The following is a 14017-nucleotide window of genomic DNA, read 5'->3' as shown; positions in this document are numbered from 1 at the left end:
TTGATGATATTCTAATTTTATGACCAGCACCTGTTTTTTAGATTCCTCAAAGTAGCCACCCTTTGCTTTTTTGATAGCGCTGCAAACACTTGGTGTTCTCTCAATGAGCTTAATGAGATAGTCACCAGAAATGGTTTTCACTTCACAGGTGTGCCTTGTCAGGGTTAATTAGTGGAATTTTTTAATTAGTGGGACCATCAGTTGTGTTGTGCAGAAGTCATGTTTATACACAGCCGACAGCCCTATTGGACAACTGTTAGAATTCATATTATGGCAAGAACCAATCAGCTAAGTAAAGAGAAACGAGTGGCCATCATTACTTTAACAAATGAAGGTCAGTCAGTCCAGAAAATTGCAAAACTTTGAATGTGTCCCCAAGTGCAGTCGCAAAAACCATCAAGCGCTACAACAAAACTGGCTCACATGAGGACCGCCCCAGGAAAGGAAGACCAAGAGTCGCCTCTGCTGCTGAGGATAAGTTCATCCGAGTCACCAGCCTCAGAAATCGCAGGTTAACAGCAGCTCAGATTAGAGACCAGCTGAATGCCACATTCTAGCAGCAGACACATCTCTAAAACAACTGTTAAGAGGAGACTGCGCGAATCAGGCCTTCATGGTCAAGTAGCTGCTAGGAAACCACTGCTAATGAGAGGCAACAAGCAGAAGAGATTTGTTTGGGCCAAGAAACACAAGGAATGGACATTAGATCAGTGGAAATCTGTGCTTTGGTCTCATCAAATTTGAGATCTTTGGTTCCATGTCTTTGTGCAACGCAGAAAAGGTGAACGGATGGATTCTACATGCCTGGTTCTCATCATGAAGCATGGAGGAGGAGGTGTGATGGTGTGGGGGTGCTTTGCTGGTGACACTGTTGGGAATTTATTCAAAATTGAAGGCATACTGAACCAGCATGGCTACCACAGCATCCTGCAGTGACATGCCATCCCATTCAGTTTGCGTTTAGTTGGACCATCATTTATTTTTCAACAGGACAATGACCACCTCCAGGCTGTGTAAGGGATATTTGACCAAGAAGGAGAGTGATGGAGAGCTGCGCCAGATAACCTGGCCTCCACAGTCACTGGACCTGAACCCAATCGAGATGGTTTGGGGTGAGCTGGACCGCAGAGTGAAGGCAAAAGGGCCAACAAGTGCTAAGCATCTCTGCGATCTCCTTCAAGACTGTTGGAAAACCATTTCAGGTGACTACCTCTTGAAGCTCATCAAGAGAATGCCAAGAGTGTGCAAAGCAGTAATCAGAGCAAAGGGTGGATACTTTGAAGAAACTCGAATATAAGACATGTTATCAGTTATTTCACACTTTTTTGTAAAGTACATAATTCCACGTGTTCATTCATAGTTTTGATGCCTTAAGTGAGAATCTACAATGTAAATATTCATGAAAATAAAGGAAACGCATTGAATGAGAGAGTGTGTCCTAACTTTTGGGCTGTACTGTAATACAACAGCATGGCTCCATAGTAACTGTCGCACCCTGGTCGAAATTAGCTTAGATGTAATCGCAGATTGATAAATCAGATAAAGCCGTGGACTTGAGAACGCGTTCCACCTGTCCTTATTTACATATGACACACCTGTAATATATGCGGGTGTAGCGATTATCAACCTATGAATTAACAAATTTCAACATAAATTATAGCCTGAAACGGCTAATTAACTATTCTCCATGACGAAATCAGCGCAGTTACAACACATTTTCCCGTCTCTGCCCAGAGCCGAAGTCCTTTAAAAGAGCAAGCTCTGCCGTCATTAGCGTGACTGCTTGACCCGGACCCACTGGTTTATTTATACTCTCATTAGTCAATATAAGACCTGTTAGCTAATCAAGATGCCACCCACCGAAATTATATGATCTTATGATCTCCAAGTAGTCTATGTCGATACGGCCTGAGTGACATAGGAAAAGCAAGGCAAAGCACGTTTATTTGTTTAGTGCTTTAAATAGCCTACACCAAGGCATTTCAAACCTTACAAACCCATGAACAACGGAAATAAAAGATAAAATGCAGAATAAAGTGAAATAAATAAATAATACAATAATAACCTACGGTAGTGACACTGGACCAGCTCTATACCCTCTACGGGGTGCTTGAGGGTTCATGGGAGTTTGCCCAACCAATCCACATGTGTTTTATGGATTTGGAGAAGGCATTCGACTGTGTCCCTCGCGGCATCCTGTGGAGGGTGCTTCGGGAATATGGGGTCCTGGGTCCTTTGCTAAGGCCTGTCAGGTCCCTGTACGACCGAAGCAGGAGCTTGGTCCGCATTGCCGGCAGTAAGTCAGACTTGTTCCCAGTGCATGTTGGACTCTGGCAGGGCTGCCCGTTGTCGCCGGTTCTGTTATTTTTATGGACAGAATTTCTAGGCGCAGCCAGGGGCCGGAGGGTATCAGGTTTGGGGACCACGCAATTTCGTCTCTGCTCTTTGCGGATGATGTTGTCGTGTTGGCCCCTTCAAACCAGGACCTTCAGCATGCACTGGGACGATTTGCAGCTGAGTGTGAAGCGGTGGGGATGAAAATCAGTACCTCCAAATCCGAGGCCATGGTCCTCAGTCGGAAAAGGGTGGCTTGCCCACTTCAGGTTGGTGGAGAGTGCCTGCCTCAAGCGGAGGAGTTTAAGTATCTAGGGGTCTTGTTCACGAGTGAGGGAAGGATGGAACGGGAGATTGACAGACGGATCGGTGCAGCTTCTGCAGTAATGCGGTCGATGTATCGGTCTGTCATGGTGAAGAAAGAGCTGAGTCACAAGGCGAAGCTCTCGATTTACCGGTCAGTCTACATTCCTACTCTCACCTATGGTCATGAGCTTTGGGTCATGACCGAAAGGACAAGATCCTGGATACAGGCGGCTGAAATGAGCTTTCTCCGCAGGGTGGATGGGCGATCCCTTAGATGAAAAGCTTGGTCACCTGGGAGGAGCTCAGAGTCGAGCCGCTGCTCCTCCACATCGAGAGGGGTCAGCTGAAGTGGCTTGGGCATCTGTTCCGGATGCCTCCTGAACGCCTTCCCGGGAAGGTGTTCCGGGCCCGTCCCACCAGGAGGAGACCCCGGGGAAGACCTAGGACACGCTGGAGGGACTATGTCTCCGGGCTGGCCTGGGAACGCCTCGGTGTCCCCCCGGAAGAGCTGGAGGAAGTGTCTAGGGAGAGGGAAGTCTGGGCATCTCTGCTTAGACTGCTGCCCCCGCGACCCGGCCCCGGATAAGCGGAAGAAGATGGATGGATGGATGGATGGTAATGACACAATATTGAATATTGTGGTACGTCTGTATGTAATATTCCTCGTCATCTTATTTTATATTACCTATTATTCAGTGGGGATTTCTTTAAGACTGCAAGGGAAGCTCGGCTTCCCCTATAATGTCAAAAAAAATTATGGTCAAATATGTACTATTGTGTAAACATTTTATTGACAAAAAATGAATTAAAACACGTTCATCTCTAAAACTAGTTAGTTCAGAATGAGCTACAGGTCGGCTGATTCGATTTTCTTCTCATACAATCCCGCAGCGTCACAATGCATTTCCCTGTTGAAGCCGAGTGTCCATTGACTTCAATGGGGCTGCTTAGAATAGTTTTTTTCAGTGCTCCGAAAGTAGACGGTGATTGGATAAATGCTGCGATTATGTCCTGCCCACGGACGCTCAGCGTCTCTGGGGGTGAATGAGGAGTGGGCTGGCCCAGACTCCGGGCTTCCGCGTGATGGTTGGAGGATCTGACGATCTGTCAAACTGCATCTCCTTTTGACTGACAGCGGTCTGTACTATAAGAAGTCACTGAAGCTATTTTGCACTCAGTCCCATCGCGGATTTCTCAAGTGTATTCGAAAGACAAACTGCTGCAATATTTCTTGATATTTGTTTGGCGAAATTGCTAGCCGATTTGCATCATACATTTCACACAATTATAGGCTACACCACAATCCTTGTTTCAGTTTTACAAAGTTTCATATATTTTTTTTAGATAGTTCATTCATTAATTCATATACAGTAGTAGGCTAGGCTAGCGTCATACGTGGGTGAAACTGCGCATGATGGCAGACAGTGCTAATATTGTCGACCTGATTTTAGCGAAGCCATTAATAAACAGAGTAAAATTATATTTGTAAAAAAAAATAATAATAATAATAATATTGTTCTGTTACAAAATTAAATGTTATTGTCTGGGGTCCAAAAGACCCCAAAGACCCCGAGTGTCACTACAAATGAAGACCATCAGAGGGTTATAATGTATTATAATTATAATTTTGGTTGTTGCTACTGAGGTTGTTAGGATTGTTGTTTTTTGTGATAACAGGTCTTATTGCAAATCAAGCATGATCATTTTGACGTTGGTTTACACAGTCTCCAAAAAGACGTGAGTTTGATCGTAAAGATACAAAAAATATTATATTTATGAATACCAGCTCTGTCGGTGAAATTCATTTTAAGATCAAATTTGATCATGGTGAACTTTTCATGAATGAGGGCTAGTGTCTGGCAGCATATGTTGTTCCAAAACCTGTACATATTGTTCAGCCTTAATGGTGCCTTCACAGGTATGCAAGTCACCCATGCCATGTGCGCTTATACACCCCTATACCATCACGGATGTTGGCTTTTGAACAGTGCGCTGATAAGATGCCAGATGGTCCCTCTCCTCTTTAGTCAGATGGTCCCTCTCCTCTTTCACAGAGTGGTAAGCCCCTCCTCATTCTCACATCTTACAGACCCACCCTCTCGGGAATGATCTTTTAATAACAAATCATGTTACTGACCTGTTGCCAACTGACCTTATTAGTTGTATGATATTCCAAGAGATTTAGTTTTTTAGCATTACACAACTTTTCCAGTCTTCTGTTGCCAACTGTTTTGAAACATGTTGCTGGCATTAAAATCAAAGTGGGCATATATTTTTCAAGAAACAATAAAATATCTCAGTTTCAACATTTCATATGTTGTCTTTGTACTGTTTCCTATTGAATATAGAATTTAAATAATTTACACATCATTGCATTTTCTTTACATTATACCGTCCCATCTTTTTTGGAAACAGTGTTGTAGAAGAATGACACTGTAGTTACTGTTTAGGTCATTAAGTGCACATGTATATGCACTTGCTAGCAAATGAGCAGCTTTTAACTCTTAGCATTCCACTTTTGCTGTTAAAAACTGCCAAATACTTTTTGGACTTTCATCCCTCCACAATAATGGAAACGCAGCCCAGCTGCTGCCCTCAAATGCACCTAGGCTGCCAAGAGGTACACCTTCCACCTATCAGACCTCATCAAGGGGAAGATAAAAGGGCCCCAGGAAAACAGCTCTGGGCAGTAGAGGAAAAAAGAAGTGCATGACTCCATACCCGCAGAACCCCCCAAATTACACTCCCTTACCATCTCCTCTAGCAGTGAAGCTTTGACTGTTCCTCTAACCGTTTTTGTTTTGGGCCCTGAGCAATGTTACTGTGTCCATTCCCTGTGTTGCTCCCTGTCACAAGGCCTATGGTTAATGTCCTCTGTAATACTCAATACCACATTTCATTAGATTTTATCTGACGAGCACTCTCAGCGCCGCAAGAGAACGTTCCTTTCTAAATGAGAAACCTCCCTAAATGATTTGAGCAGAGAAACCTTTCCACATGCACAGTTTGTGGAGAAACTGTCCAACATTATCTGCACAGTAAAACCTTAGAATACTACACAATCTTTAAAAATATCCCAACATCCCATCTATAAACCAACCGAGAGACACAGTATACAATATAGGTCAGCTAGACAAAGATCTGAAAGCTTACCATCCTGAAATCTGTACGACCATTAGGACAGTGGAGAAATGTGTTTGTGTGGGAGGGCGGTTGGGCGTCCATGTGTGCGTATGTGTGTTTAGGTCACATGGACCATAACAGTTTCATCCAAAGCTTTTATGCAATGATCCATTGATCCGTGGATTAGCCTATATTTAACAAGCCCGTTAGTGAAAACGATGCCTGCTTGCAAACTGTGTTGAAAATCTTAAAACCAAAACCAATGCTGAGGCTGCGGAGTGGAATAAGTGACATAGTATTCATCTCAACATTCCACGTACAGCTCTATACAGTAAGCTCAACATGACAGGTGTATTAAACAGTGTCCAAGTGTCTCTACCCAATATTCGAAGTTTGAGGTGCAGTAAGATCCACTTCCAGTCAGCCTGACAAAGAGAAGTACCTGATGCTGCCAAGGCGATGTAACAGGCATCATATTACTATTCCTTTTATTTGACAACTGGAAGGATAGCAGATACAGGACGACCCAGCAGAACATTTTAATCACAGCACATAGTGTAGCAGTCGGGGTCTTCTGCTGAACACCCAGCGCTACGGGAGAGAATAAGGTCGTCTCCGTTAGAATTACTATCTGACTGATGCCGAAGGTTGCTAGATCGACTCCCCAGCTTGGCAAGGTGAAAAACAACTTGTCTCCTTTCTCTAAGCAAGGCAACTGCTTGTTTTGTCGTGGCTGTAATTGATGTGCTTTAAGTCAACCTAAATGTTTGATTAAGGTTAAAAACGTAAAGTATGTGTTTGTCTGGGTTAGAGTGACTAGAACACATCCCACAGATAACATTCGGATCTTGCAGGACAGACCCATGACCTGTGTCTCACTGCGGTGACAAGTTGTCTGATATCGTCTGTAAAAACGTACATCCATATCATATATTTGGAAAGTGGGCGTCTGGAATACCTGGAAAATGTCTGTGCTCTGCTTCAGCGCATTCACCAGAGTGAAACCTTTCTCATTATGTTCTATGAAGCAAAGGTACCCCAGACCTATTCACTGGGAGAAGCAAAGGTACCCCAGACCTATTCACTGGGAGAAGCAAAGGTACCCCAGACCTATTCACTAGGAGAAGCAAAGGTACCCCAGACCTATTCACTGGGAGAAGCAAAGGTACCCCAGACCTATTCACTGGGAGAAGCAAAGGTACCCCAGACCTATTCACTGGGAGAAGCAAAGGTACCCCAGACCTATTCACTGGGAGAAGCAAAGGTACCCCAGACCTATTCACTGGGAGAAGCAAAGGTACCCCAGACCTATTCACTGGGAGAAGCAAAGGTACCCCAGACCTATTCACTGGGAGAAGCAAAGGTACCCCAGACCTATTCACTGGGAGAAGCAAAGGTACCCCAGACCTATTCACTGGGAGAAGCAAAGGTACCCCAGACCTATTCACTGGGAGAAGCAAAGGTACCCCAGACCTATTCACTGGGAGAAACAAAGGTACCCCAGACCTATTCACTGGGAGGAATAGGTCTAAGGAATCGTTGCCTTATGGTCTTCGCTACATCACCTTCAGATTAACAGCTGTATTCAGATGAGGGAAAACACACACAGTATCAAAAAGGGAGATATCTGTGTAGCGTTTGACCTCTGTGGTTCCGTCAGAACAGATGAGGGTGCGACAGGGTGTATTCCGTTTGTCTCGGGACTGCTAATGCCTCGTCTATGTCCCGGGGAGACGAATGTGCAGGAACATTTATTTTCAACAGCTGGCTATTGACAGGAAATGAACCGGTAACAAACAATATTCAAGAGCTTTCATTGCCATGCTATGGGTGAGATACTGTACATGCATGCTCAGACAGGCACACACAACGAACACGAACATAAAGCACAGTGTCTTCGTAAAATTATTCAACCATCTTCACTCTATTTTGTGGTGTTATAGATATTATTAGGGTAACCAAGAATCCAGTGGCTTTCCAAACAGAGCTTCCGTTTCTCTGCAGAGACGGGAGAACCTGCCAGAAGAACCACCATCTCTGCTGCGCTCCATCAATCAAGCCTTTTTCGGTTGAGTGGCTAGATGGAAGCCACTCCAGAACAAAAGCCATAAGACTTGACTCATTCTAAAAATTTGGTTTCGCTTTTTCATTAAGTGGTATTATGAGTAGAATGATGATGTAATCAATTACAAATGAAGTCTATAACACAACAAAATGCAGAGTAAGTCAATGGATATGTGTATTTTCTTAAGGCTCTTTAAATGCAGTAAAATTGATACATCATTTGAATTCTTTAATCTTGTTTGTGTAATGTCTCTTTAACATTGCTCATGCAGTGTCTCTTGCTTCATTAGCTTGGCTCATTAACCATGTAACAGCCACTTAAAGCATCACTAACAAACCGCTAATCATAACCCAATGCTAGCTTAGAGCAAGCTTGTAAACGTCATTCCCTCTGCTATGCTCCAAATCATATCCACTCATTGCTGTAGATGAGGCTCAGCTTAAAACCCACTTGCCAACACACAGGTTTGAGTCCAACTTCTTTTAAGTCATTCATTTGCAGAGGTTTGTCTTACTTCTTTACTATTAATAAACATTTTATGTTGAATGGTAGATGGTAATGCACTGGGTTCTACAGGAGAAGAAGCAATTTCAAGATCTCCAGAGCCTGGGTAAAAAGATAGTTAACATTGTAAACAATTAACCAGAAAAGGAACCAGGCAAGCCTAGTTCAGGTGGCCTGTAATTAAAAGTGATAAATGCTGTTGCCCTCACTGAATCTGAACCCAGGACTCCTACATAAGTGGCTGTGCCTTTAACCACTACACCACAGCGCTATACATTTGCCTAGTGTCGGTATAGCATCTTGACATTAGATCATTTTGTCACACATTAACATCACGTCAAGTTTGAATATTTCGCTAGACACCATTAAGCATTGTGTTAAACTGACTAATGTTTTTTATTAAGTTTACCTCCACCACAAATAGCATCTATGAACTGTATGGCTTCTGCCACTGGCTGTTTTAACAACTTATTAGCCAGTAATAGGCTTACTAGTACTAGTACCAGTAAGAATTGAGCAATTGTTAGCGAGACTCAAGATGAACTTTACACTGCCAAAGCTATTTCATATCACAAAAACTTTCATTTTTCTTTCATTCGTGAATGACATTGATACAATAACTATCATCATAGGTGACGATAACTTAATTTTTCGTCAAGTGAAAAGACAAGTATCTTGGAAACCCCTACACTTTTACTGACCAAGTTTTTCCCCCGGCCTATATTACCCCAAAAATCATGCACGGGGATAGCCAGCAAAGTTTTTATCTATGCGGAACAAATCCTAATGCATAATTTGCTTTGACCGTGACGAGATTCGAACGCGGAACCTATTGGTTGCAGGTTGTCAGTCAGTCAGTCACTAAGTAAGAGTCATTCACTCTTCTTGACCGGCTCCGCTTGCGCGGTCTGTCAAAAAAACAAAACTGTTTTATTATCGCACTGGTGGTTGGATTAAAGTAATCAGATAGGCCATAGCCTAACAGGCATTTTTTCATTAGCTTGATATAAAATGAAAATTACATTAAACACAGCTAATAGGTTGGGAGTTTCCTGTTGAGGCACAGATCTGTCGTGACGCACGCCAATGCTTGACGAAAAAACACACACACAAGTAGCGTGGACCCAGTCTGTGCTGTTAGATTTCTGGGTTAAAACATGCTTTCTTCCCCATTATCTAGACTAGAGGAAAATGTTAAGTGCTTCAGGCTCCCCCCAACATCCCCAACCATACATTATTGATCACTGGATCCGCCCCTGCCTTATTTGGGCAGATACATGGACTGGAATTTAAAGTGTCTTCATAGGGCTTTGTCTTTGAAAAGACAAAGGCGTCACAATGAGATGATTCCATGAGATGATTCCATGTTTGTCCGACAAATATTTGTATGTAGCCACACCTATACTTTGTGTTTGGGAAGGGACACGGCTGAATACAAGAGCTACTGTGTGGTCAAAGAGCACTTAATTGTGTGTTTGTATATATACATGTCCGTTTGCACTTGTATATGTGGGCCACATTTACAGTTTTAAACTCTGGGCCACATTTACAGTTTTAAACTCTGGGCCACATTTACAGTTTTAAACTCTGGGCCACATTTACAGTTTTAAACTCTGGGCCACATTTACAGTTTTTAACTCTGGGCCACATTTACAGTTTTAAACTCTGGGCCACATTTACAGTTTTAAACTCTGGGCCACATTTACAGTTTTTAACTCTGGGCCACATTTACAGTTTTATGCCCTGGGCCATTGCACAGCAGCGAAACCTTGGGTCAGCTGCCTACACAGAGAGCGAAGAACAGAGGGAGAGAAAGAATTACAGAGATATGGACAGAGAGAGAGAGATGTCTCAGACACAGATGGGAGTACCCAATGTAAAGCAGAGAGGGAGAACCTCATGACAGGGCTGAAACATCGGAATTGGTGGTTGTCAGCTAATATTTATGACCCAGTTGGCGTGCTCTAGACAGGGTGTCATTTGGGTAGGAATCCTTGACACACCGAGAGGTGGTGGTCTTGACCTAAATGTTGGTCTGCGTTGAGGGATCCCTTGAACAGTTGTTCCTGAAAGAGGTTTGTTGGTGTTTTTAGCGACACTACTTCCTTAATACGTGAACACACATACACACACACACACACACACATGCACGCACGTGCACACGCGCACACACTCCCAGGTTATCTAACGCCACAATAGTACATTATGAGTCATTGCACAATAACCCACACCAGAGAGGATATACACAAGTACTGTAGCCATACTCCTAAAACATTTATCAGTCTCCATCTCCCTCTCTCTCCTTCCATCAATCTCTGTCTACCTTCATCTCTCCCTGTCTCCCTCTATCTCACTCTCCTTCCATCGCTCTCTGTCCCGACCTCTCTCCCTCCAAGCATCTTTCTCTCTCCATCTCTCTCTCCGCCTCTGTGTCTCTCTCCCTCCCTCCATCTCTCCCTTTCTCCATAATGGTGTTGATCCTGTCTCTGCCTTTCCTTTCACTTGGCCAGGCTTTAGGCTTCAGCTCTACTCGAGGTATCTCTACATCTGCTGCCCTCATTTCACTGAGTCTTCCCATCATGGTTCCCAGGGCATGCACCAGCTCACTGGTGGAGCACACTGAACCCAAGAAAGACATGGAAAGATAGGACTTCTTTCATACACAGGAAAACAACAGAGACATCCAAAGAATTTCTGACAGGAAATGTACCTATTGTTTTTTTTATACGGCTCCAATACAGCTGGATCGCCATGACACGAGGTCGAGCAAAATGTCTGGAACTCAGTGGGGGCGGGTGGATTAGTGGGGTGTGGCTGTAGGCTGATGGTGACTGAGTTCATCCTGGCTGTCCAGTGGTCAGCAGATCTGATTTGTCTGCACACAGCCTCATTCAGACTCATACCGGTACACATGACTGCACCCACTGATGGCTCTGATAAGGAAGTGGGATTAGAGCTGTTTTTTGGGTGTGTTTGCGTGTGTGAGTGCTTGTCAATGTGTGTTTTTGACCCCCAGACAGGCTTCACAGTCTCACTTAAGGCAAATTAGCAGTGCCATGCTCCTCTGCTCTGTGGTGCCCGACCCCTCCCACTCACCACAACCCTCCTCTGTCTCCCTGGTGCTTCTTACCGGATATTTATACTGTCATTTAATGACATACTTCCCCATCTGCTTGGCTAGCTCGCCCAAAGAGATGCTCGTCAACTCACATTTTGCTCCCAGTGCTTGGCCTACATCGCTAACACACATAAACACACACGCACACACACAAACACAAACACACTCCTACAGACAAACAAGATTGACGAGGCAAAAGCAATAACGTCAATAAAGATCTTGCTAAGTTGTAAACCATGAGAGCCTCTAGAATCTTCCCTTCTAGGGAGCATCACACATATACACACACATATACACACACACACATGCACACACACACACACACGCGATACCCCTTCACCATTCAACGTTTGTCCAGTTGGGGAGAACTGGCCAGTATAGGCAATGGTGAGCAATATTGGATTTCTTAAATAGAATGAGGGTTTTGCTAGGCGTTGAGTTTGGAGATGGTGGATGGCTGATTACCAAAGTTCACATTAGCATGTGAAGAGGTTATATAGTTGTAAAATGCGTTAAACAAACTGCACTATCGTACCATGTACCAACAGAGTAACGGACCAGACTCAAAAACATGCAACCGCGATTGATGTGCTCCACAGGCTGTAGTTTGGACTGCAGCACCATTCTAGGGCCACCAGGTAATTGTTTTATTGTTTTATGAATTGCAATAGCGTGTTACCTTCCAGTTTACAGGACATACAGCTAAAACACATTGCTACATAATTATCTAATAGATGGACCACTTAGAAGTTAAATCCTGATGCTTTGAACAAACTGAGTTGCCTTTCTGGGGATGGATTGCATCTTTAAGGGTTGAATTGAATTATTAATCCTTACTGGTTACATTATTCTAGCTGCCAACCACTGGGTAAAAATGTATACTTTGCCAGCAAAAGGCTGTCTAGAGAGAGCATTGAAGTGTGGGTTTGTAGTCTCAATAGATCTCTTCAACAAATTTCACATTGCTTGCTAAATTATTAACAATCCAAAATGCAGAAATACAGTATGTCACAACATAAATAATGCAATCATTTAACAATTTATATAACAGCCATGTGTGGTTTTGGGTGGATTACCCCTTTAACGTACTGTAAACTGTTGAAAGGGTCACGCCAGAGTTAAATTTTGGTTTCACAGAGATGACTACCCATGGAAGTTAATCTCCCAATAACATCTCTGAATCGAACGGAAACATCTGATGATAAAGTGAATTTCCTATACCTGGTTCCACACAGACATCGGGTTCACTTATGTAGATGGACAAATGACGAAGTACATGCCCACCCATCAGGAAAAAAGGAAATGAGGTGGCTTCCAGGCCTAATAGGAAGACAGAGAAATCGGTGTAGTCATTCATAAAACTGTGTACGGTAACACACCGTCAGGCACTGTCCTTTATTCTTCAGACCTGGGTTCAAACACTATTTAAGATCCTTAAATTGCTGCACCTTTAGCCATATCCTACCTAGTGTGACTGACAGGTGGGATTTCTCCGTTGCTTTTAGTTCTGTAATACAAGGCAAGCTCAGTCTACTATAGCCTTTAAAATGTTTTCAAATAGTATTTGATATCCAGGTCCGTTTTACATACGGTTGCCAGGGGGATTGAAACACGACACATTCTCAGTATCAGAGGCATCATCTGGGAAGAAGGATTCTGCCTGCGGCCTGGTCTGAGTGCAGACCCAATTCACTCTTCTTGATTTTAGCTGACGAGACTACTGCCCAGTTTAACACTCAGTGGAGGTCTTTTGGTTTACAGTAGACTGTGTCTGTATATGCCCTTTTTGACAACTCCATATGGGAAAAGGGCTTCATAAAAATATGCCTTCTGATCTGTCATTCAAAAGCATAATCATTACTATGCATTTGGTGTCTTTAAAGAGTACAGCATGCTGTGTATAATCAGACGAAAGGATTATTGTCTTTATGAAAACTATTAACGGTTGATGCCGTATACCGTTTCCGTCTGTAGAAATGCACCATTTTATTTGGCTGCTGGCCATTGCTTTCACAACAAAGGGAAGCAGACACAATGTTTAAGCACCATCCTGTCTCCCTCCGCACTGTAGGATGTTGCTTTGAATCCTACACACACCCACACGCTAAGACACAGACACACACGCACACAGTAAAGACACATACACACGCCCACGCTCCGACGCACACACTCCTGTGCACGCACAAGCACACTTCAGGCGGCTGGTAACACCTAATTTGGGGAGGTTGAGCTCTTAGTAATGTCTGGAATGGAACACATGAATGGTGTCAAAGATGTGTTCCCATGGTGGCTTTGGGACTTCGTGAGGTGGTAGATGTTTATACAATAGCTGCATTGGGCTAGTTACTGTTTGGACATTTTGGTGAGTGAGTAGTAGCCCCCTCCTCCAAGAACTGCCACCTTAACGTGGTGGAGGGGTTTGAGTACCCGAGTGACCCTAGGAGCTATGTTGTCTGGGGCTATATGCCCCTGGTAGGGTCTCCCAAGGCAAACAGGTCTTAGGCGACGGGTCAGACTAAGAGCGGTTCAAAACCCCCTTAATGAAGAAAAACATTTTGAGTACCGTG

Source organism: Esox lucius, chromosome 18, assembly GCF_011004845.1.
Source record: "Esox lucius isolate fEsoLuc1 chromosome 18, fEsoLuc1.pri, whole genome shotgun sequence".
In the NCBI taxonomy this organism is placed as follows: Eukaryota; Metazoa; Chordata; class Actinopteri; order Esociformes; family Esocidae; genus Esox; species Esox lucius.
This window is presented reverse-complemented; position numbering follows the sequence as displayed.